This window comes from Grus americana, chromosome 7 (assembly GCF_028858705.1).
Source record: "Grus americana isolate bGruAme1 chromosome 7, bGruAme1.mat, whole genome shotgun sequence".
Lineage (NCBI taxonomy): Eukaryota > Metazoa > Chordata > Aves > Gruiformes > Gruidae > Grus > Grus americana.
The window spans coordinates 27141400-27167250 of NC_072858.1; positions in this window are offsets into that span (position 1 = coordinate 27141400).

The following is a 25851-nucleotide window of genomic DNA, read 5'->3' on the forward strand; positions in this document are numbered from 1 at the left end:
TAAAGTAAAAATGTGGCTTAAACATAACTGATAAGGAAGGTTAAAATGATTTAACCTTCCTTATGAGAGAAAAAGTCAGCAGCAATAAGGAAACATAGGTTTTTAGAAGGACAGAGCAAAGAAAAACAAAGGTTACTTCAAGAAAACAGCTCTTCTATGGCTCTGTTTCTCATAGCAATGGCTAAATAGACATACTAAAAAAAGCTTCTAAGGAGCCATTACACCATATTAGATCAATGACCTATGAAATAGACTCCTGTTGGCAAGTGACACAGTCGCATCTAAAAAGTCATCATGGACAGTCTGGTTTAAAAAAAACCCAACATATGTTCTGCAGAAAATATTGTGATTATGACTTCATGGAGAGTGTATTCTTTACTCATTAAGTCTGTAATTATGTATTTATCTCATCTGTAATTAAAGACATTTCAAAATATGTATAACATAGTACAAAAGTTTTAAAATACCCTGTATTTATTTAATAGTCAGTGTTAGATTAGCAGCCACTAAATCATGGAATCATAAATGGTTTGGGTTGGAAGTGACCTCAAAGATCACCTAGTTCCAACCCCCCTGCTGCAGGCAGGGACACCCTCCACTAGACCACGTTGCCCAAAGCCCCATTCAAACCCGGCCTTGAACACTTCCAGGGATGGGACATCCACAACCTCTCTGGACAACGTGTTCCAGTGCCTCACTACCCCCATATGGAAGAATTTCTTCCTTATATCTAAACTAAATCTACCCTCCTTCAGCTTCAGGCTGTTAGCCCTTGTCCTGTCTACATGCCCTGATAAACAGTCCCTCTCGAGCTTTCCTGTAGCCCCTTTAGGTACTGGAAGGTGCTATAAGGTCTCCCCAGAGCCTTCTTTTCTCCACGCTGAACAACCCCAACTCTCTCAGCCTGTCCTCATAGGAGAGGTGCTCCAGCCCTCTGATCATCTTTATGGCCCTTGTCTGGACTCTCTCCAACAGATCTGTCCCCTCCTTATGTTGGGAGCCCCAGAGCTGGACGCAGTACTCCAGGTGGGGTCTCACAAGAGCAGACTAGAGGGGCAGGATCACTTCCCTCGACCTTCTGGTCACACTTCTTTTGATGCAGCCCAGGACACGGTTGGCTTTCTGGGCTGCAGGCGCACATTGCTGGGTCAGTGTTGAGTTCATCCACCAACCCCTCCAAGTCCTTCTCCTCAGGGCTGCTTTCAATCCATTCTCTGCCCAGCTTATAGTTGTGCTTGGGATTGCCCTGACCCATGTGCAGGACCTTGCACTTGGCCTTGTTAAACTACATGCAGTTTGCATGGGCCCACCTCTCTAGCCTGTCAAGGTCCCTCTGGATGGCATCCCTTCCCTCCAGCGTGTCGACCACACCACACAGCTTGGTGTCATTGGCAAACTTGTTGAGGGTGCTCTCAGTCCCACTGTCCATGTCGCTGACAAAGATGTTAAACAGTACAGTCCCAATACTGACCCCTGAGGAATGCCACTCATCACTGGTCTCCACTTGGACATCGAGCCATTGACTGCAACTCTGAGCGCAACCATCTAGCCAATTCCTTATCCACAGAGTACTCAATCTGTTGAATCCATACCTCTCCAATTTAGAGACAAGGATGTTGTGCAGGACAGTGTCAAATGCTTTGCACAAATCCAGGTAGATGGTGTCAGTTGCTTTTCCCTTATCTACTGATACTGTCTTCCCATCGTAGAAGGCCACCAAATTTGTCAGGCATGATTTGCCCTTAGTGAAGCCATGTTGGCTGTCACCATTCACCTCATTTTCCATGTGCCTCAGTATAGTTGCTATGCTCCATGATCTTGCCAGGCACAGAGGTGAGACTGACTGGCCCATGCTTCCCCAGGTCTTAGTTTTTTGCCTTTTTAAAAATGGGGGTTATGTTTCCCCTTTTCCAGTCAGTGGGAACTTCACCGGACTGCCATGACTTCTCAAATATGATGGAGAGGGGCTTACCAACTTGATCTGCCAGTTCACTCGGGACCTGTGGATGCAACTCATCAGGTCCCATGGACTTGTGCACCTTCAGGTTCCTTAGTCTCAAACCTGATCTTGTCCTACAGTGGGTAGTTCTTCGTTCTGCCAGTCCCTGCCTTTGCCTTCTATGATCTGGGCAGTGGGGCTAGAGCTGTTGCCAGGAAAGACAGATGCAAAAATGTTGAGTACCTCAGCCTTTTCCACATCCCAGGTAACCAGGTCTCCTGTTTCCTTCTGGAGGGGACCCACATTTTCCCTCATCTTCCTTTTATCAGTTATGTACCTATAGAAGCTTTTCTTGTTGTCCTTAACATCCCTGGCCAGATTTAATTCTATCAGGGCTTTTAGCTTTCCTAACCTGATCCCTGGCTGCTCAGACAATTTCTCTGTATTCCTCCCAGGCTACCTGCCTGTTATTCCTCCTCCTTCTGTAGGCTTCCTTTTTGTGTTGGAGTTTGTCCAGGAGAAACTTGTTCATCCATGCAGGCCTCCTGGCATTTGACTTCCTCTTTGTTGGGATGTATTGCTCCTGAGCTTAGAGGTGATCAATGAATACTAACCAGCTTTCCTGGGCCCCTCTTCCCTCCAGGCCTTTGTCCCATATTACTCTACCAAGCAGGTCCCTTGAGAGGCCAAAGTGTTCTCTCCTGAAGTCCAGGGTAGTGAGCTTGCTGTGTGCCCTCCTTTCTGCCCTGAGGATCTTGAACTCCACCCTTTCATGGTCACTGCAGCCAAGGTTGCCTTTTAACCTTATGTTCCCCACCAGCCCCTCATTGTTGGCGAGAACTATGTCCAGCACCTCTCCTCGTTGGCTCCTCTATCACTTGGAGGAGGCTATCATCAATGCATTCCAGGAACCTCCTAGATTGCTTATGCCCTGCTATGTTGTCCCTCCTACAGGTATTGGGGTAGTTGACTTACTGGCCGGAGTGGCTGGAAATCCTTTGTGCTGCACTTCAGGTGCTCTCCTGCTGACCTGTGATGGTTCTCCAGGCTTAGCCTTTAGTTTAGAGCCCTCTTTACCAGTAAGGAAACGAGTCAGATTTTAAACCCATGTTTTACTGTAGCTTATGCTTTTGAAGAAGAGCGATGGGACAATCTGTGTTATAAGCAGATGTGCTGCACTAGGGTGTAGGCTGAGGTATGAAGTTTGGTGAAATGCTTCCTTTTAAGCTTTCTAGATGGTATCAAAAGGAATAATTTTTAATGAGTTTGGCTTGATAACAGAACAATAATTGAGTGACTTCTAGACACTGAGATGTGCTAGGTCCTAGAGATGCCTCCACTGAGATGGCAATAAGTCTACAGGAGTTGTGTACTTCCTCTGCAGCGACTTACTCCAGGAAAATTTCCCACTACCAGTATTCAGGAGGGAGGGTTTGCAGCAGGGCTTACTGCCATCATCAGTAATATCTGCATCTTCTGTCTTACGATCAGCTTATTTTCTACAGTCTCTACCGGCTGAAAGGATGTGGATCCATGACACACATCTAACTCTTCAAGTACCATTCCTGCTACACAATTCAAATGACCCCTCCTTAACTGAGTCTTATCTCTGTGTTAATCACTAAACAGGACTGCCTGGTGTTTTTGATCAAAGCTGTGCGACTTGACAATAAGGAATCTCTCTTCAGGTTGGTGGGATCTACCATTCCAACAGAAAGCGTGCCTTTTTCCTGTAGTAATGCACTGGGGCGGGGGGGGGGGAATTTAACATTTTCATCCTTCTTTCTATGAGGACAGCTTCATGAGAAGCCAGTCCAACTGGTGCTGATTTGAGCGCAGCTCTGTGATGCAGGGAGAAAGGCAAATCTGCATTCTTTGCAGTTAAGACCCAGGGAATGATTTCAACTGTCATGTCAGATGAAAATTCATGAGTCTCTGCTGTCACCATGTGAGGCAGCATAATAGAATATGGTCTCATTCGTATAAATTTCTGTTTTCTTCCCCTGCCACTTGTCTTTTTAGCTATTAAACAGGGTTAAGGGCCCTCTTGTCACTGTTATTAATACAGCGAATCTACATCAAGGAGGCTTTTGCCCTTCTATTCCTTGGGAAGTTTCTCTCAATGCTGGAATTAGAAGTGAAGATGAAAGCTAAAAAAAAAAAAAAAGAGATTGAGAGAAGGGTAGATATTCAGTAGCTCTTTTTCAGAAAAGAAAACTCAAGGAAGATTATACATGTAATCAGATAGTTTAGAGACACTTCTCTTCCCTGCTGATATGAGAGGGAAACTAGATCTAAACAATAGATCTGTGGCCTCACCATGGAGCATGTCGGAATAGGCTACAGCCTAAATCCTTATCAAATTATCTTGAATGTTAGGGGTTTGTTGTTGATTTCAGCAGCTAAATGATTCCAGTTATTACATGGATTTGCTCTTTAGGTTTCCTAATTCAGGGAACTGAACTTTCCCTTCAGGAGGATTACTACTGGCTCCTATAGACCTAATCAACATAAACCTTCAGCCCAGCAGGCAGGTGTCACAGTAGCAGTTCGTTTACAAGGTAAGTAGGTACAAGATGTGAGAAGTTTGGAATTAGTAATGCAAGTCTTCTGTCATTTTTATCATTGGACCCTGCAGGGAGGATCTGATTAAATGGATATTCAACTCTTTGCATTAATGTGCACCCAATTTTAATTTGCATATAATTAACAGCACAAAAAATATAATTTTATTATTTGCTGTTAGAAAGCAGATCTTTGGTAGCAAGGAGCTACATGCAGTTGCTAAAGTGTGATATAAGTGACTTTATCTTGTAGCTCTTTCTTTTTTTCTTTTTCTGTTTCCTGCAGCATATTAATTTCATCATCTATTTAGTTTTGTATAAAATGCAACATCCAGGTTGTTTCCTAAATTAAGTTGCTTCATACATTGCTTTGTTTTGTAGGTATTTGATGTAAAAATAACCTTGTAGACCTAGCAGTCTCCAAGTACCCTATATAGTTGCTCTGAGACACACATTTGGAGGTAACACATGTGGCATAAATCCAAGCCTAGGGACCTGATTTGGATTTCAGAGGGCCTTAGTTCTGTCCACATCTTGTGACATCCATCTGGGAAAGCAAATCAACTCACCTCTCTGCACCTTTATTTCCACTCTCACTGTTGCCTAGCTGGCCAATTTAAACTCTCTGGACAGGGGTTAGAATAAGGAGGGAAGAATAGTGCCACTTACATGCTCATTTAGTGAGTTTATGGCTCTTGTTGGGCATAAATTGCCTCTGTGATAACTGAAAATTAATTTCTTCATTAGAAGATTTTTATGAATCAATAATCTAAATTTGATTCTACATGTTAAATACATAATTTTATTTACTCTAAAAAAGAATTTTTGTTTCCGAAGATGAAATCTTGAACTTGTGTATTTCAGTAACATCCTGAACTACATCATTGGTGTAGTGAGGCTGCTGTTGCCAAACTACTAATTGTCAGTGTTTACCTTCCTCGGTCTGTTAACTGCTGCTTGCTGGAAGGATTGTGGCTGTATCCAAAAGAATATCCTGCATTTCTCATGTTTCTTGAATTCTTTTTCTACAACATATGCTACTGTGGCTGTACTGGATAAGATAGATCTTTATTTCCATGTAGTATAGCAGGTCTCATAATCTCATGTTAACAGATGCAGAACCTGCTGCCTGCTGACTCGTGAGCATGACTACTTGAAAATCATGCCCCAGAAATACATACTGTCAAGACTTCTTAAATGGACAGCTATAGTATTGTATGTTCTGCTCTTCCAGCAATCTTAGATCTATAGCATCTTTGGAAATGCTGTGTTTCATTAGATTGTACCATTTAATTTCAGTAATGTAAAATCATTTAGTATGGGCTTCTATGCTGATTACACGTGAAAAGCAGCACATCATATATGTACTGTCAAGTCAACATACAAACCAATGCATAACACTGGTTCATACAGTTAGAAGCGTTAGGAATCAAAGTGTTATCAGATTTGATGTATTATTGTGAAACTGTAACTTAGATTAATCTGAAGTTTCTAATAGAAAACTCTTCCACCAAAGTTTATTTGAACTGATTTACACCAGAAAGATGACTTAGTCAAAGGTTGACATGTGGAATTACATCTCTATCCAGATTTGGAGACATGTAGCACAGAAAGTATTGTCCTATTAGACTGTATTGAAGTAGACTATGATCTGGAGAGTGAAATAGTCTCACAAATACATGGGGGAAAAAAATGCTGATTTCTAAGCTATATAGCTTTGAGGTAAAACTTAAACTTTTTTAATCTCTAATTTGAATAATGCTCATGGATATGCGTTTGCCTGGTATTTACTTTAAAGTCACATGAAAGGGAATAGATCTTAGTCCAGTAACTAGCAGTTATAAGAGCATCTAGAGTCAGGTGATCCAATTTTCTGGCTGGATCAGAATATAGGTACATAATGTTTCTTTACTCAGCTCCAATATTTTGTGACTATTGCCCTATCAGAATAAGATAGCATTCATATGGCTGATAGTTTCTATCTGTATGGTGAGACTTGAATGCTTACAGTTGGCAGAACTTAAGTTTTGCAGTGTATGTTGGAGGCTGAAAAGCCTTAACACACATCCAGTCTCTAGGCAGAATTAGAGCTATAGAAGTTCTTTGAAGTGCTCAGAGGGTAGTTTAGCAGCTGTTGCTTTTATAATTGTACTAGGAGGCTGAAGCTAATTATGGCACTGTGGTGTGAAACTCTGTTCTAGTCTGGTTGCATTGATTATTTTAAGAAACATCTGTAACACCATGCAGAATTTTGTTTTAACCTATTGAGGCAACTGAAATCTTAATTTAAGCTATCTCTTCCTGATTTGGATACCTAATACATCTTTCATTTGTTAGCATATGGTCTTTGTATCCTGCTTAGTGTATCTTTCCTTGGGCCTGTGTGTGCCAGGAGAAAAGTTTCTGCATTTTGTGCAGTCTATAAGCAGCAGCAGATCGCTGCTGGAAAGGAATTACAGTAATTGACTAGTGTGGTCACAAACAGTTAACTCTGTGGGAGAGGTGTTAGGGCTAAATGATGTTATAATGGCATTTCTGCTCAAATAAATGATACCAGCATAACAAGATTTAGAAGTAGTTTCCAAATGACCAGGAAATGGAAGTAAGCAAGTCGTAAATTAGCACGTTCGTTCTCTTAGCAACAATCTGACTGCATCGTGCGCTGCCAGTGGGGCTTCATCAGGGAGCAGTAGGGATGACTTGATGTAGGGGAAGCAAGCTTCAAGCCCATTGAGAAGTGACACAACAGGCATAAGCTGAATTCAGGACTTTTTCTAAGTGCATACGCTGAAAGCGTTTGCAGAAGACAGCACTTCTTCATACGTTGTGTCCTTAGAATGGAGCTGTCTTGTCACAGGCAGGAGAGTTTGTGAAGCACAATCTCTCCAGAATTTAGGCACTTAGTTCTTATTTAAGTGTTCCTAATCTTACTGATGAGAAATCAGTAGGAGTGACACTGATTAGACTGAAGTCATGCTGTTAGTACTGTTGCTACTATGTTTTTTTTCCAGAGGGAACACTACTCATCCAGGTACCCAGTGCCTCTTACTACCGGAATAATAAGGCATATTATGGACAGTGCTGACTCTGTATGTATTATAGTCTGATATATATGTGTCTTCTATCCATTGGTACTATCCACAGTGAGTTTCTCTCCCACGGAAGGGAATGGAGCACAACTCAAGCATGTTTCTTGCGCAGTTATGGATGCTGTACTTTGTAGTCGAAACAATTGCCATGTACCTCTTTAAACAAAAGCTTTCTAGTCCTGTCTAGTCCTGCTGCTCCTGGGTTGCAACTGTGTATGGAACTGAAGGTGGAATAGGCTGAGACTTTGTTTGTAGTTGCTAGTTGTCTTCCTTTATCTAATGCCTTTATCAGATGTGACTGGGGGGATTCAAACCTGCTACTGGATGTGATGGATGTGATAACCTTCTCTTTGTCCACTTATGGTAGGATATTTGGAAATTCACATACCTGAGGTTTGTCTGGTTCACGATTTTGTAACCATGATTTTAACTAAAGTGATAGTAATAATTAGCATATTAGAATCACATATTTCTTTCCCAAGGCACATGGAATGCTGTAGAATGTAATGAACACGAATTATAATACAATGAATGGGTTAAAATTGAAATTTGACAAAGTAAACTGCACAACCCTCATATCCCTTTGTCCACCAAGTAGTCAGGCTGACCATAATATATATGGTAAGACACTGTTTTAATGTATCTCTGAATGAGTGATAACTAAATAAAGTCAGACTATTATAGTGGCTGATCACACTGAATAGAAGCAAGATTTTCATAAGTAATTTACATGATTATAAGACAGAAGCATTAATAGAAATTGATAGGTTTACTCTGCATCTCAAAGATGAAGTGTAACCTCTGAATCTGCTCTAGGCAGTAGGAAACCCGTATAGTCCCAGAAGGATGTGACTGTATGAATAAGAATTTATTGCCTTTGCCGATATGCATGATGCAAAAATCGGGAGTACTGTACTCTACAGTGATGACTGGTCCAGTATCAACCTTGTCCTTGAGGTTTCCTGCTTTCCTCCTGTCAGAGCGAGCTGTGGCTTTTGGTCTTCTGTTACAGATCATAAGTTTGTTAGCTTTTGGAAGTATTGAGTGTGGCTTGTGGTGCATGGCACGTGTGAAAAGAATAATCTGTGGACCCTTTTAAGCAAAACAGGGCATGTTTGCTTGTAGCAAAGGGTGTCCTGGGGGACTGCTCCCAGGTATACTTTTTTAAAAAGATTGTCTCTGACACGGAATTTCCAGAAACAGCTTTGGTGACCATGGAAATCCTTCAGTTCAAATTGCATTCCTTGATTCATTAGGTGCTTTTTGAAAATTCTATTCATAATGGCTGCAAATACATTTTTCTTAATAACAGGCTTTTACATGCACCTTTATGTTTGAGAGCTATTTGTTAAAAATATTTTAAGATATTGTTTACTTACATTTGCAGAATATACCATGTCTGCAGTTGCAGATCATGGTGACAAACTCGGTGTGTTCAAATATGCCTGCAGCTTTGTTTGGGTAAGAAAAATTGAATTTTAATTTGGAAATCAATAGAAATCAAATGCTACAAAAGTGTTATGTATTAGAACTTAGAGATACATGGGATAAAGCAAGTGCAGTATAACTGCAGAAAGTCTAAGGCTCCCAAAATCGACAAATGAAATGGAATAACTTATTTTCAGGATCTGACAGAGGGGAAAAAAAATTTTCTCCAATACTCACTATTCTAATTTAGTAGAAGGAAGCTTCTACAGGGCTGTTGTTGCCAAGGTAACCACTTCCTTCATATCCATGTGTTCAGCATATGTGTATCACTTTATCTTTTAGCTCTCAGAGGCAATATCATGGCATTGCATTTGGGAAATGATTTTTTTTTTAAAGGGTGTAAAAACTCTTAACATCTTGAAGATTAAATGGTCTCACTTGAGAGGCTTAAATTATTCTTTTTGGGGTTCTTTTATGCTAAAGTTCTGAATGTGACTGAGTTTAAATTTACTTTTGCACTGAGTTTGAAGAGATAAAAAAGTAAACAAGTCAGTGTCAATATTTTATTTCAAATATATATGTACGATGACTTTTGGCTTATACATACAGACAGGCAAATATATAAATGGATTGTGTTTATACATGCATGCATGCAGCATGGATTGACAAAAAGAAACCTAAAGAGAGCTTGCCACCTTTATCTTCCTCATGACTGGTATATTGTGACACTAAATTCTATTAACTGTCCAACCACCTGGACCCATTTGAGACTGGGTCCCTTGAGCCACTGGTATCAAACAGAAGTATTCACAACAGGAGTATTTGTGTACTGTAGTGACTTTAGTGAAACTATTTAAGATTTGTTCCTGTGTAGCTTGTGTGGTGATCAGCAGAGGAGGAGTGTTTTTGCCAATTTCAGTATTTGCTGATAATCTCCACTCTGTTTGGCAACACAGCTAATGTGGAGGTTAAAAAAGGGGGGGGGGGGAGGAGCCAGACTAAAAATTGTCTTAGATAAGTACATTGCATGCATTTAAAATACTGACATTATCATTTTTAGTGAAGTTGAGCAACTCCAGTTCCTACAGACATGGTAGAACCGGTATGCAGCATTTGGTTTTTTTCTAATCTTAGCCTTGCAAAAAACCCCTGATATAGCTAAAACTAGCAAACAAATAGACATTTCTTCTTGGGTAAAGTGTTTTGCAGAAGATGGAAAAAAAATCCCAAAGCCACTGTGAGCTGTCTTCCTATTGGCACATCTACAAAATTTAAATACATAAATAAAAAAGATTGTGCTAATACATTTATGCAGGTGTTTTGAATAAATCTTGGATAAAATTCACAGTGTTTTTAATCATACTTAATAGTTTTGATCCTTTTAACGTTTTAAATCTTCCAGAAAGTAAGTTTTTTCTTTATTATTTGTATCTCTTATTTTTACCTTAGTCTAAAATAAATTTGAGCTTATCTGGTGATCATTAGAGATGAAAAGACATGAATTTAACAGCCATTAGATCAGATCCTTTGAATAAGGGATGAGTGAAAAACTATTAAGTTTGTCCATAGTAATTGAAGTGTAAAACCTGGCATATTTCAAAGCCTACCTGTGCTCATTTTGAGACCTCACTCAGCATGTGCCATCCTTACACTTAACGCTTTTGAACTGAACCCAAAGAATATGGAAACAAATGGTAATGTTTTCATGGGATCATATTTCTATATAACTTCATTGGTACCCTCTCTATGAAGGAACTTTCTGTAAATACAAGTTTTATTAACTTATGTTTTCAGGCAAACAGCTTGCTCAATAGACACAGCACAAATGACTTGCCTCTGAAACTTGTCTTCATAAGCCCACCAGACACAGTCCAGCTTTTATGACTTACTGTTGCAGTGTCTTAAAACTACAGAAACTTTAAATTACTTCAGACATTCTTCTTCCCACTTGCAGAATAAATCAGCAGGTCAGTGGATGTTGTACTTTGCAGAAGTCTCACTCAAAAATCATCCATTTAGGTCTTATGCTGTGGAAGTGCATAGTAAGCCCATAGATAAAGGAAAGCGTATTCATTCTCACTGTCACCTCTTGTTACAGCTTGAATAAGTTGCTTAGTTTAGTTACATGTGTTTAAATGAAATAAAAATTGAATGCACAATTTATATCAATGTAACATAAAAAAAGATTTAAACACATGTTTTTGCTACTCTTTTTGCATATGAAGACACTTTTTTGTAGTTTTAGGACTTAGGTTATAGAATTAGTACCCTTCACACAGTTTGATTTCTGTTTTTGCTTTTCTCACTATGTCTCCATACTTTTGAACACTTCAAACTTCCCCCTCAATTCCTTAGACACTCCCCTCTTTGTTTTGTGGTGCATGGGCTTATTAAACTCATTGTTCTGAACAGAGATGCACCTTTCATTTAAAATCTATATTTGATGTTTTGTACACTTGATCTTTTGACTCATTTTATTTGTTTGTATTGTGACACACAGTACCTATCTCAGTCTGAGTGTCCTGTTCAGAGGAAGCCAAACTTGGCACGATGATCTTCTATATCCCTATTGCAGAGTAGATCACACAGAAAATTATCTTACTAGTAGTGCCTGAGTATCCTCTTGGAGGAAACTGCTCAGAGTGTTTCTAGAGGAGAGCCTCTGAGTCACGTGCACATTATCGAGAGCCAGGGTACCACACTGTCCCTATAGATACAGATGTGTAGGTACTCGATGTGTTTCAGAACCTTACCATCAGAGTTACATATCCCTTTGTGCATTCTAGTTTGTTACAGTTACAGTGACTAATATGTAATAGAGCTTCAAAGAACATGCTTAATCATAGAAGATGAATCATATTAGAAAAGATTATAACTTTCTGATTATAACTCTGCTTTAAACTTATTAATTATCAGTGTATGGTATTATAACTAAACCTAATCAAGATAATTGAATAAAGAAAAGGCTTTTGTCCTTTTGCTACTGTGTAGTATGCTGGCAAAATGAGGCCAGAAGAGAATGTAAACTTGCTCCTCTATCATATACCTCAACCTTATTTGTGATGGGAATGTCATTTACTTAGTCAATGTTCTGGAAAAGTCATGCTGTCTTGAGATCTACCATACACACCGAAAGCAAAATTGTGCATGTGAGGAAAGACCATTTCAGTGGTGTCTCCAGAGATACTGTTTTGCATGGATTCTTTTTTGATTTTCAGTGTAATCACCTGCACTTCCACTTTTTATGTATTTGTAACTTGAAGGTAATAAGTTGTAGTGAGCAAGACCTTTTAAGTGAACCTGCACTGTCAATGGGGTGTCTGTATTGGAAATGCTCCCTTCTAGCTGTCAGTTTTGTTACCAAGTGCTACTGTGCACCAATGTTAATTAGTAATGGGGGGGGGGGGCTGATTTAAAGTCCAGGTGCTGAGCAAATTAAGAAGTGTAAGTTCCCTGCAGTGAAACAAGAAGTCCCTAGAGCTTCTTTTGTGTCTTATGCCCAAATGCCACTCAAGTTAAATACATACTTGTGTACTTCTTAGCTAATAGTGAAATTTAGATTTGGCTGTTTTGATGGAATGCTGTGAAAAAGAACATGAAACCTTCCTTTGTGTTATTGTTACAGGTTTTTATTTCTAAATTCCACACACTTGTGTGTGTGGTTTGGGTTTTTTGTTTGGTTTGTTTGGGTTTTTTTCAGGCATGGCTTGCAGGTGCAGTATGTGGGGTTTTTTTCTTCCTTTTTTTCTAAAGGCATCAGGATCTCTCAAGCATTCCTACCATCCTCCCTGCCGCCCCCCCCCCCCCCCCCCCCCCCCCCCCCCCCCCCGCCCCCAGCTGTGTTAAGTAGCAATGTTGGTGCTTCAGATCGGTTGCACATCACAACTTTGGATAAGCAAGCCAAAGTCCACTCATCCTGGTGGTCTCTCTGTCTGGTGCTGCCTGTGGCTTTTGCTGTTTTCCAAGTAGAGTAACTTAGAAATAGGGTGTATGGCTGAAAACACTTGTGTGAAAACTAACAGAAGAACACTTACTATCTTAATATTATGTTTCCCATCCCCAACTTGAAATAGCCCATTCTATTATCAGGTTTTTAGTAAAGAACCACCACATGGTACCGTGTTTGAAATGAAGGTGGCCACTTGGCTTATTGTTAGTTGTATTTGCATCGGTAATCTCCCCGGGGTCAGTAACCTCTTTCAGAGAGACAGGGGAGATAGTTGAGGGTGATAGTGTTAAACCACTTCAGGTAGGTTTGCTGGAAGATGTCTGGCAGAGCCTCAAATTCTTATGACTTATCCTAAAGGCCAGAAGAAACACAGGATTTCAGGTCTTACTACAACCTAAAAACAGACACCATGTCAGTGAAATGTTCAGAAGTACTGCTGAGCCAGAAATTCAGCGCTTTGCAAACAGCAAGTAGTGATTTCTTTGATGTTTTCAGGGAATTACTTGCTGTCTTTGGGGTAAAGTTGAGTTTTGGAAAAAAATTAAAATAATTTTCTAGTCAGAACTTCTTTCTGACCAACTACATATTGAAGGAAAATAATTTTCTGTAAATGATGTTTCAGAGCGTATTTCAAAGATCTTTTTATATTTGGAATTCGTACCATCAGAACTGCCTTTGAACATTGTAGAGGTCAACTAGAAGAAAATTTTAATGGAATAGGGAAAGATTAAAAATAAAGGGAAAATTAAGACAACTTTTATTTTAAAAAAAAATCGTGTTGGCATATTTTGTTTAAAACAGAAGAGTTCACATTTACACCAACTTTAATGTGGAAATAAGCTACTACTTTCTGAAAGAACTACTGCTTTTTTACCTGTCTGTTTAGCTATTACAGTAGATCCAGGACCTGCTTCCACCCACTTTCTGTATGCTCTGTTCAGCAGGTGCTTAACAACTTCTTGGCTTGCAAGGCTGGCAGCTGGAAATCCCAGCAATTCTCTTCTGCCACCATCCAGCTCCTGCACAACATGTCCTCTGAAATCAGAGGAGTTCTTTGCAATCTTATATGACTGTATGGGACTTAATTCTGCCTGCAATGTTCAGTGGTTAGTCTGAAGTTTATTTGCACACAAAAGTTTTGTCAGGAGTAAGAGATCCCCCATTCTGCCTACAGATCTCTTGATCAAGAGAATACTCAGGAGGAAAGGAATGTATTCTGTAATGGAAGGGGGAATAAGAAATCCTGGTATAAAGCAAGATTGTACTGGCATACTGCAGCTACACTAGGGACAATGTCTGGAGAAGTGAAATAAGTAAAATAGTGATATTAGTACAGGACCAATGTCCAGACTGCAGTTATGAATTTGGATCTCAGTGGAATGATCTACAAGTCACTCAGATGAATGGAGTTTTTCAGTTGGTTTGTGCAGGTTTTGGCTTGAGAATTTGTGCAATTTCTGGGCATGCGCACACAAAAATGCGAAGACCAAATATAAAAACCTTATTTAAAAAAAAAGGCCATCTGCTTGTTTTCTATTGTTTTTTTTGAGTGTGGTGTTCTCTGGAGTTGCACTTTTTTCCCAAAGCTGCATCAGCACTGTAAATCATTACATACAGATGATTCTATTCTTTTTTTCTTTTACATATTTCAATATTCTAGGGCATATCATATAAGAGCAAAAAATCCCTCTACTTGGAAATCCTAGACTGTTCTAATACAGTTACCTAAAAAAAATCAGTAATGATTTTATAGTTTTAATTACCTAAAATAATAAGTAATTATTAACTTAAAACTAATACTATATGGGATAAAGAATTTGAAAATGAGATCCTTAAGGCCAATATGTAAATATATAACTCTTAGTCCCTAGCGCTTTCTCCCTACCTGCCATTTCATCACTGAAGTCCCAAAAGGATCTCTAAGAGCTCTAACTGGGTTTCTGCACAGCTCTACCTACAATGTGAAGGATTATAATTAGGGTTAGGCAAACATTTTGGAAGTAACTTAGTGAATGAATTTCCTTTCTCTCATTCTTTCCCCTTCATTTATGGCTTCTGTAATAACAGGCTGATTTCCATAACACTTTATATTTAAGGACATTTTGTTCTGTATTTCAGTGGATCAACTTTAGAATATAGTTAAAAGGCAAACTGTTTGTATTAAGTATTCATTTTAATATTTTTCTTTTAATTGGCCATGTAGCACTTGGATGGAAAATCTACTACTTCTGATGATGTTAGTAGCAGTTTCTGACGTAATTTTCTTTCACCACTGGGAACTGGGGCACTTGTAGCAGTGCCTGACTAGTAGAAGAGTAGGAAGAATCATTTAATTTCAGCCTTGGGAAGGGCATTTTAAGATAGCTATAGATCTGCTTGTGGAGTAAATAGTCATGAAACTTTAGGTTTTCATTAACACTATAGAAAATGAAAACAGGTGTGTTGAGATGACTGCAGTATCTGGAATACTGTCAGATCAGATTTGAGTAAAGAGAGCTCTTCAATTTTTCAGCTCCTGAAGGAGTGATTATGATTTTTTTTTTTTTTGGCTGTGGACTTAAATTGTCAGCCAACATGTGAAAGATGTAGGGAGAAAGTTTCTGTAATTACAAACTGAGATTACAACAGTGTTGAAGCAAATCAAAGTACAATTTAGCAGCAAAACAGCTGAATAGAATGTGATGGAAATGGTGACCATGTGCTGATTTTACTATCATCTGCTGTTACACAGGAGTTTTTCTCTTTTCAAATCAAGCTTTCCAAACATCATGTTATAAACACATATTTTTCCAAATATGTACTTACACAGTCAATCAACCACTAAGAGTGTTGTTCCAAATTTGGATTATTGTATATGTTCTGTATCTTGTCTTTTGATTTGTTAAGAAAGGATGCATTAGATACATAGAAGTAATGGCAGGCTTTCCATTTGCATTAGTTGAACCAAAATTGGGAGTTTTTAGTACAAATATGTTCTGCATTTGATAGACACTGATATCTCTGGGGTTGGAAGAAATAAAATTATCTTGGCAACAATAATTTTGATCTCTGAATGTTTTTTTTAACAGCTTCCCTTTTGAATATCAGTTCAGTCTAAGAATCTCATGCATTAATTGAAGAGGTTAGATTTGTACCTGCTCACTTCATTAACAGCTGTTACTAATTAGTGGAGCTTAGTCATTAAGGAACCTGCTGGGGTTTGAGGAGAACAATTTATATCTTTTCATGGCATTTACGCACACAATACACTTGAGTGGAAAAGTTTCATTTGGGAGCACTCGGGTTTAACAACATTAGCATATCTCTGGTGGGCTGGGCTGGAGCTGTAGGTGAATAGCCCCAGGACAGTAGGCTCAGGAGAGACCCAGGGCTTCAGTTAGGTGCTCAGGAAGGGTGATTCAGAGGAGGCTTTTGGGCTGAAGCCGTGCCTGCAGCAGAAAGAGTGGTGTGTGGCCCGCTCCATTTGTGCTTGGCGGAAGTTGCATCTCTGTAAGCTGTAGCCTCAAGCAGTCTTTGGAAAACTATTTTCGTTAAGCCTCAGTATATGGACAATATGATATCTCATAAGAGTATAGGGAAGAGAATTGTTTCTTCGTGGGTTGTTCAGGGCATGTCAGGCCGGGCACACACAGTGTAATCCATTTGAAAGGTGCGGGCTGGTTTCCCTAATTCATTATTTTTGTTCTGCAGAGTGGAACTGTTTTCTCACCTTCCTTAATCTAGCCCCTGTTTCCCATGGGTAATGGTATGCTTTGTGTCTGTTTCCAGAGTGTGTTGTGCTTATAAATCCCAGTATTAATTCCAGGAGCTACGAGGTTTTTTAGTGTCTGGCTGTGTCATGCTCTTCTGTCTGAGCTTTCCTGTAAGTTGCCCCATGAAGTGTGAGGACAGCAGCTTTGATAAGTTTCTCTGCTGGGGACAGCAGGAAGATGAAGCCTTCCTGCTCCCTTTCCACCTTGAGCAGCTGTGTAGGACAAGTCACACGCTGTTGGTCTGACTTCAAGATTAATGTTAGCCTCTTATGAGGTTACTCTTTCTAATGGCAACTTATTTTAATGCACTGGATTACATTACTGGGTCAGTTCTCAAAACTCTTTTGCATATGGACTTCCAGATTGATCTGGCTATGTTGGATTTAAACTTTAAACATGTCCTTAATGTATGCTGTTGTGTAGTTCTCAGCTGATGGTATGCATGTAATAAGTTGGTTGAGTCCTTCCTCAGAACACTTTCGTTACATTAGAGGCTGCCTATATATTTTCAAGTATTTAAGCACCATAGAGTAAAAGTGTACTACAGTTTGATATGGCTGCTGGAAGAAAATTGACATTCTTTCCAGGTAGACACAATATTAATGTATTCAGTCTTCATGGCTGTACTTCAAATCAAAAACAAACAAAAAACCAAACAACAAACAAAAAAAAATCAAAATAACCAGAGGTCATCTAGTGATTGAACTCACCTAGTAACAAAAAAAAAAAAAATTGATTTGGAATAAGCATTTTGTGGTTATGCCACAACAGATGACCACAGATTTCTCTCCTGAGCTTCAAAATAAACATGTTTGAAGGGATATTCCTACAGATGGGATATGTAAAATAGAAGTATCTAGTAATTTATTTCAGTGAACTAAAGTGGATTTTCTATTCCTTTAGCTCTTGCAGTAAAACAATAGCAACCTGCAGACACTTCATGTAAAGGCCATTCTCAGAGTGATTTGTTTTGTTGAGAACTATATTTAGTATGCTAACAGTACACCATAGTTTTGAATTTATGTAATTACCAGTTGAAAGATGAGCAGTCCCTCCCCTTGGGAAATATCTTAAGCACAACATGCACTTGATGGAAGAAGGTTTTCTCCAAAAGCAACTGCCAACCTCCCTAAAATTATTTCTTGGATATAATATTACAAGCTTCAGAACTAAGTGATCTTCAGCAGGGATGCTTCTTAGCACAATCAAGATGATGCCTAAGCTGCATCAGAAGCAGCGAAGAAATTCCCAATACCTTGTCAGGACCTTGCCAATAATAATTAACAAATCTGAAATTCCCTTTTGTTTGGTGGCAGAATTTTAACAAATAACTCCTGGGAGACCCTGAGAGGCTTTTCTAGCACATTGCTGATGATAGCCTGGTGCTGTGTTGGGACAGCTCATTAAAATGTACATTAGTGTGGTAGAACAAAGCAGCAGCAGCAATGAAAAAAAAAAAAAAAAAGGTAACTAAGGTGGGCGGGGGAATTTTCTTGCCTGCAACATGTCTAGTGTAGCAATCTTTCAAACTATCCATCTCATTTTACTTGCCATTTGTTCTACAAACAGTTTGGGCATAACACATTTACAGCAATGCATATCAGCCATGTGGGTGTTTAATTGATTTTGGTTTTTTGAGGTTCCTGAGCAAGAGTTATTTGTGGATCAAGCACAGATTATTTTATAGAGCAGTAATAAGACATGGGATCAGATTTTCTTCCTTATTTCAGTGCCTCTACAAGCCTGAAGGAGCTGCAGAGCTCATGATTCCCCAGACAGAAGCACACCCCCCATAACTTGCCATCACAGTAATCTCTTTCTAGATAAGCTTCTGTAGTGTGCGGGCATGTGTGAGCGTTGTGGGAAGTGACAGAGCTTGCTGCTGTTTCTTGGCTAGCATAGGGGCTGCTGGAGGCCACAACAAGCAGGATTAGTGTGGTGTCATCCCATAAGCTGCAGAAGGACAGAGCTGGGCAGTGGAGAGCACTTCTGTTTCAAGAAGCGTTGGAAGGCAAATTCTGTAACATAGAGTACAAGGCTGTTGCTAGCTGAAAAACTGACCTTTTTTAATCTGGAAAATGTCAAAATACTTTGACAGTACAAGAAAATCCCCTTCCCCTCCCTCCTAAATGTGTTAAAAAAAATCCCCCTTACAGCTAAAGGGAACTGGCTTTGCCAATTATTTCTTTTTTTATGGGGAATCACAGAGGCTGTTTAAACTTCTGCAATCGCCTCTTCTGGGAATTAAGTTGTGGCAGTTGAGCTAAAACCTCTGCATAACAGGATATACCAATGAGGAGGAGAAAATAGGTGGCTGTCCTCATTTGTTCATGTTCCTGATTGTGCACCCTGTCACATGAAACCCTAGCCCCTTGTCTCCAGCTACGCAACCACCACTTGGGCTGGGGACGGGAGTGACAGGTAATTTCTTTGCTGGGAGTGGGGCTTCTGGCGTTACCTTACACAACTACCCTCTTACATCTCCTGATAGATTACCTCACATGCGTTGTAGAGAAGCTTCATCTGTGAGGAGTTTCAGATTTGCTACAAACTGCATGTTGGTTGTTTTGAGGGTGGCTTGGCATGAGCCCCCTCCTCGGGCACTAAACTCCCATGAGCATAGAGTAAGGACTGAATTGGTTTCATTGGCTGTTAAACCTGGCTGTTGGGCTTTGTTCAGAAATGGAATATGGAAAGGAACTATATTTATCCTTGCCATCATTTCTGAGTCCTTTTTGCTCTTCTCTTGGTCCCACACCTTTAATCTGATTTAGAGGGAAAGTCAGATAAACTGTGGTGCTTTCCAGAATATTGCCTTTTTTTCAAGGTGCATTTCAAGACTAAGGTTAAGAGCAAGAATGAGCTCACTGAAATCATTGAATACTTTCTTTGCCTTTTATGGACAAATTTTCCCAGGAAGAACTTCTTTTCAAATAGTCTGCTCAGTATTCAAAGGGTTTAACTCCCATAGCATGGAGGGTTATACTAGGTTGCAAAGTACACTTCCCACATATTAAATACAAAACCAAACAAAAAAAAACTCAAAAAAAACTTTCATCAGAACTATCAAGAACAACCCAAGCATGAATCCTTAACAAGTAGTAGTATTTCCCCTGGTCTTTGTAGACTCGTTGCCAATATAGCAGCAGCTTGAGTTAACCTAGTGGATAAGGACGATGCACTTAGAGATGAGAGGTTCTTCACATGCTGTATAGCACTTTAAAATGCGAAGTACTTCCATGTTTGGAAGTACTTATCTTTTCATTTCTACAATATCTTAAATTTTTTTTTTTAAAAAGCCCCAGAAATCATATTAGGTTCTTGTAAGTGTTTGCTTTTATATTAATAAATCTTCAGGGAAAACACATCATTTTTCTGATTGATTTTATAATTTGACACCTGCTTCATAAAAAGATATTTAAAACATTTAAAAACAGTGTTAAGCCATCTCATTCATTCCTGTTGGATGCAATCGTGTGATAGTAACAGATACATCTCTATCCAACAGTAATTTCTTTAACATTGAAGTCAAAGAATACTAGAGAATTAGGACACACACTTTGTAACAGTACATTGTTTCTGATATTCCTTTCTTCCTTTTCATTTTAAGGGTACTGCAAAAATAACTTATAAGTTACACTGTTGCTAATCTCCTTGCCATGAGAGTGAACTTACTTTTCAGGATTTTAGAAAGGAAATTAGGGCTAATAAAATATGGAAGACTGATAGAAACAAACTAAACAATGGCACTCGGAAGACAGAACGGATAAACCAGAGGCATTATAACTACAAAATTCCCTTTAACCCTGGCAAATGTGCCTTGGTCTAACCTGAAAAGGCGGTAGCTGCGCCTCCAACCTGGTTCAGATCCTTGGCTCTTAGTTGAAGCTGACAGTACAAAAATTATCTCCCAGCAGATTTGAGTGTTTTGTATGCAGTGCGGCTTATGCTCACTTTAGTCAGTCCTACACCAGCAGCCTACAGAGGTCTTCAATCTCCGAGACCTAAAATAGTCACTCATAAATCTTAGAGCTGTTTCTTTGTAGCTAAGTAATGGTACAGTAGTAGGTGTCACACAGCACAGACACAACTTCATTGAGGTTGAAGAATTACCGGGTATGTGATACTGAGCTTTGAGAAATCAGTTAAACAGTTAAAATTTACTTGAACAGAATGAGCAGGTATGTTCAAATATCTGACCCACACAATTCTGTTCTGGAATCGAACGAGTTCTGCTGTCAACTTCGGTGCTCCATAAGTTGTTACATGGTGATGTAGACATGAAGCATTTAAAATGTCTGAGTCCTACAGTTCTCCATGGTTAGCATGTAGAACTAATGATGGATGGCAATGAATGGCATGGGATGAGGATGTGTGACTTTTTTTTTTGTTACAGTACCTAAGTACTGTACATGATGTCAATCCTTCAGAGTTACTTTTTCTACAAACAGAGGAGGACTGAATATGGCTCTTGGTTTGAAACTAAAAAAAAAAAAATCATGTAGCTTGTGAAATATGAAGTTTGCACATTTCTTAGTCTGTGTGGTGGACTTGGTAGACTTGCAAAACTGTTCAATCCCCAGGTATCCAAATTACAATTTAAATGAGGTGATTTTAATATTTGCAGCTTGAATTTATTTAATAAGCATACTGATTTTTAGTGGAACAGTGCTGTTACCTGGAAGAGGGGCATTCAGGCTAACTTTAGAGGGATGGTCTGAGCTACAAAGTTGCAACTTTACTGCAAAGGTTTGGTATAATCTGATAAATACTTGGTTTAGTCCCTTTGTGTCTACTGTCTGTGGCTTGTTTTACTATCATTTTATCATTATCTTATTATCATTATATACACTAGACTAGAAGATTAACATATCTAATTGCAGAAAGGTTCATAAAGCAAAAGGATCTTGACTGAAGGAGTGACAAATTAGAGAACAGCACCAATAAAGAGGTTGGTTATGATAACAAAACCTCTTCTGACAGAATTCTTTCAGTGCCTTGTGTCTGTTTTCAAATGCAACTATTAAGGAGCAATATAATATTGTGGTGAGATGGCGAAGGAATGATACGTTGCAATTGTGTATTGACAAAGACGGAGCAGAAGCTGTTGTATTCAGCAGTGATGTACAGTCTAATGCCAGACAGCAGTTCTGCCTCCTATCCAGAGTAAGACACTATAGACCTTCATTCTAGAAAAACAATGCAACAGTATGTGCCTTACAAATACCTGGTGTCTTGACTTAAAGATACTGAATCTTAAAAGAAATATTGCTTTTGTGGTGTTTGTGTTTTGTCAATTGAGTCTTGTTTTGTTCTACCATATTAAAGAATGCCTTAGCACCCAGTAGCAGGCAAGATGACAGAAATAGTACAGTAAGAGAGGAAAAAGTATCCATTTGGACAGCACCATGATATTGTTCAAGAAATTTTGAATAACTCCATTGAGTTTTAAAGAGGGGTTGTTTTTTTTTTTTGAAATTTTCCATGTATGATGCTGTTTATTAGTTGGGCAAAACTCTTCATAGTTGATTGCCACACCTGATGTGTTGCTTCATATTTTTAGAGGATTCTCTGTTAATAAAATAAATGCTAGCTGAGTAGATGGCGAGGGGGCAGTTGAAGATGACTGTTTTAATTTCTTACTGTTTTTAAATTCCTAAAACAAAAAAAGCAGCACAACTTTACAGTCAGACTTAGTGTTAGTTGAATGGTTTTGTACACATGAATATTTTGAATTTGAAACACAAATACACGGGGAGGTGTAAAGATTGTACATTTGAGGAGGTGCTTATCTCAGATGATATCACGTGGAAAATACTTCTCCTTTGGAGTGGTCTCATCTGTTCCAAAAGCAATGATTTTGGTAGCCAGCTTTTATTTCTTTAACTTGGGAGCTGGTAAAAATCACTACAGTATCTGAGGTCACAGGAGCTGTACTGGTTTGAATCAGCTGAGAGTTGACTTGATTGTTTTTTAACTTTAAAGTGAGCAAAAGTCTTCAAATTGAGCTTTTGAGCTCTTCTTGTCTTAGACCCTGCATTTCATGCTGTCTTTACTCAAATTTGAGTGAAACTTAAAAAGTAAAAAAGTGTATTCTATACCTATTTTTCTCAGCCTTTATATTTCAGGCTTACAAATTACTTTTAGTAAGTTTAAAAAAAAAAGTCATCTTAAACATGCACTAAACAGCACTGCTACAGAAAAGCACATCGGCTTTATTGACTGTAGTACTGCAATCAGTATGTAGGAAAAGCCAAGCAGAAAGAAAAGCTAGGGTTACTACAGTGCAGTTTTATTAATTAATTGGACAAAGGCTCCATTTAAAAATAGACTCACTTTTTAAAAAGAATGATGACTTTTAAAGTGTGCAGTATCATAAAGATCTCATTAACTAAATATAAATCACTTTTATGAACTCTTGAGCTGTGTGGGGAGGAAAAGAAAACAAAAACCAGATGCAGTCAAATTTCATGCCAAATGTTTGTCTCCAAAACAAATTTTATCAAGTGTTTATTGCTTTTCATTATGATAAAAGTATCTTTAACAATCACAGCCTGGTGAATAACCATTTATTCCAGCAGAACTACAGATTTTTCTGACTTTCCTCTTGAAACACTTTGTCTAAGGTGATATTCTTTAAATTGTACACAGCTCCCCAGGTGTACACAACTTTGAAGATGTATATTTTCTAGTTTAAAACAAGCCCCCCCCCCCCAAACCCCACCAAAACCACTTACGGATTTAGCTGAACATGGATCAAATTCTAATTAATCCCTTAAAAAGGAGTGAGATAATATTGAGTTCAGATCACTGTTTTGATAGTAATTAACCTGGACTATGGTGTTTAACTAGAAAGCGAATGATTTTTTTAAGGGGAAATTCGTTACTTTCATGCTAAACAACACCATGTTTATAAAATACTTTTAAATAAATAATTTTGATAAAATTAAATACTTTTTTGTCATGAAGGCTCTTAAATGATTTTATAAGGTTGCAAACTAAAATCTCTTAGAGATATGTAATGAAATAGTACATCAGTTTACCAAGTGACTTCACTCAGGTCCTGCTCTTTCTATCTTTCTATCTTTACCTTTAGTCCTGTCTAAATTCTTTTAGATGCAAGTGGTAGCAGTGTGCTGGGATGATCACTCATATCCTTGGAAAAAACACCGTGGTATCTCAGCAGTGCCAAGCATGAGGAGAGCTATATAATGTTTCCTCTGACACAAATAGTTAAAGACTCCCAGGAGATGGTTCCTCTGTGTTATCTATCTGGGTTTTCATTTCTGAGGCATTTAATGAAATAAGCTAAGAATGAAATACCACCTGCTCTGACCAGATGGTAAGTTTGTGGGACTTGATCAGATGCTGAAGCTGTATGAGTGTTTTGTAGAAACAGAGATGGAGATGATCACTTTCACTTCCTGTCTTATTCCTTCAGCGTAAATATTGCACGGTGGTTCAGGACCTTATTAAGTATATGCAAAGCCTACTCCATTCTCTGCTTTTCATCCACTGAATCTAGTCAGTTATACATCGGCATTGCTATTGGTCTATGTGGTCGGGTCGCTGCGTTACACATACTTTGTAAAATTCCGGGGTAAGAGGATTTAATTCTGCTTAGAAACATTAACTCTAAAACTTTAGAACCTCATACTGGCTTTCACTAATGGGGTGTTTAGCCAGTCTACCTCATATCTGACAGTGGCCAAAACTGGATGCCCTGGGATGAGTAAGAACAAGACAAGTGAATGTGGTACTGTCCGTAGGCTTCCTGATCATTCAGCTGGTTCAGACACTACTGTTTGGATGTTCATTTTGTATCAATAGATTCTGTTGCTGTTTTTTCTCCTGAGCTTCTGTGGCTTTCCCCTGAGCTGGGTCTCCCTGGCTCTCCTTTGTCTAGCAGTCGCAATTGCTACTGTCTACTCTTCAGGCATTATAACAGTTTTAAACTATTGTTAATGGTTAAACGCTTTCCTTCCTGAGTTTCTTCTGAATTCTTGGCTGAGTATAAGCTGGTCTTGGGATTTGATAGTTTGTCCATTTAACTTATGTTCCTTAGAAGTGCTTTATATTCAGGAAGATCCTTCAGGTTCTTCCAAAAATAAGGAATCTACAGTATGGGAATCTCTCTAGTCTTTTCCACAATCACCACTGACACAATGATTTCTTGAAGATGCAGCCGAAAACCAACCGAGAGCTTTATTTGTGTTCTGATGATCAGCTGGCCTGCAGATGGTCTGATAGTATTTGTGTTCCTACAGTTTGTCTGAGAGTATTCAGGTTTCTTATGTGTTTGAATAAAAATTTATGAGCAGTTATGGTTATCCTCCTGATCATTTTTCCTTGAATAAGTTTTTGGTATACCTTGGGTTTAATTTAATTGCTTTTTTTAATCCTATGTGTTTTTTCTTAACTTGATCACAGCCCCAGCTTTCTGAGTAATTTCTTCCTTCAAAGAGGCATCCTTACCATTCTGGTTAGCCATACTGGTTTCATTCTGCCATTCAGGTTTGCTGATAGAGACACCCTTACTGATTAAGATTTTTGAACCATGCTCAGCATGTCAATCTGTGGCAATGTGAGGCTGCAACTCTTTTTTGTGGGACATGCAACTAGCAGGCCTGTGAAGTATTTCTTGATAACACTTACATTTTATTTCTGAATTCTGCTCTGATGGGTCATTTGCCTTATGTATTTTCCTGTTTTCCCCAAAATGAATCAAAAGTATTCCAAGGAAAAAGAAATTTGATCCTATGCTGTTCCATTAGTGTGTACCAAACTACTGGAAAGATATTGAGGAGACAGTTAGCAATTAATTTCCTCTGCTGATTTAGACCTCAAATTCTCAGCTGCAAAGTTTCCGTTAACTGTGCTTTCTATCAGACACGATGCATTTTGGGGGAGATAATTTGCTTGTAGGATGCAGCCTTCTTTGGTCTTTAGTCTCCTCCTTCTTGCAATGTCTTAGATGCGAAGGGTTGCTACACCAGTCCCCGATGTGCTCAGTTTCATGTTTGCTGTCCTTTCTATACAGAGGAAGGAAAAGAAAGTTACATGAGAAGAGATGTAGCTGCAACACAAAAGTACCCAGCATTTAGATGGGAATAATTTGCCTGTCAGATGG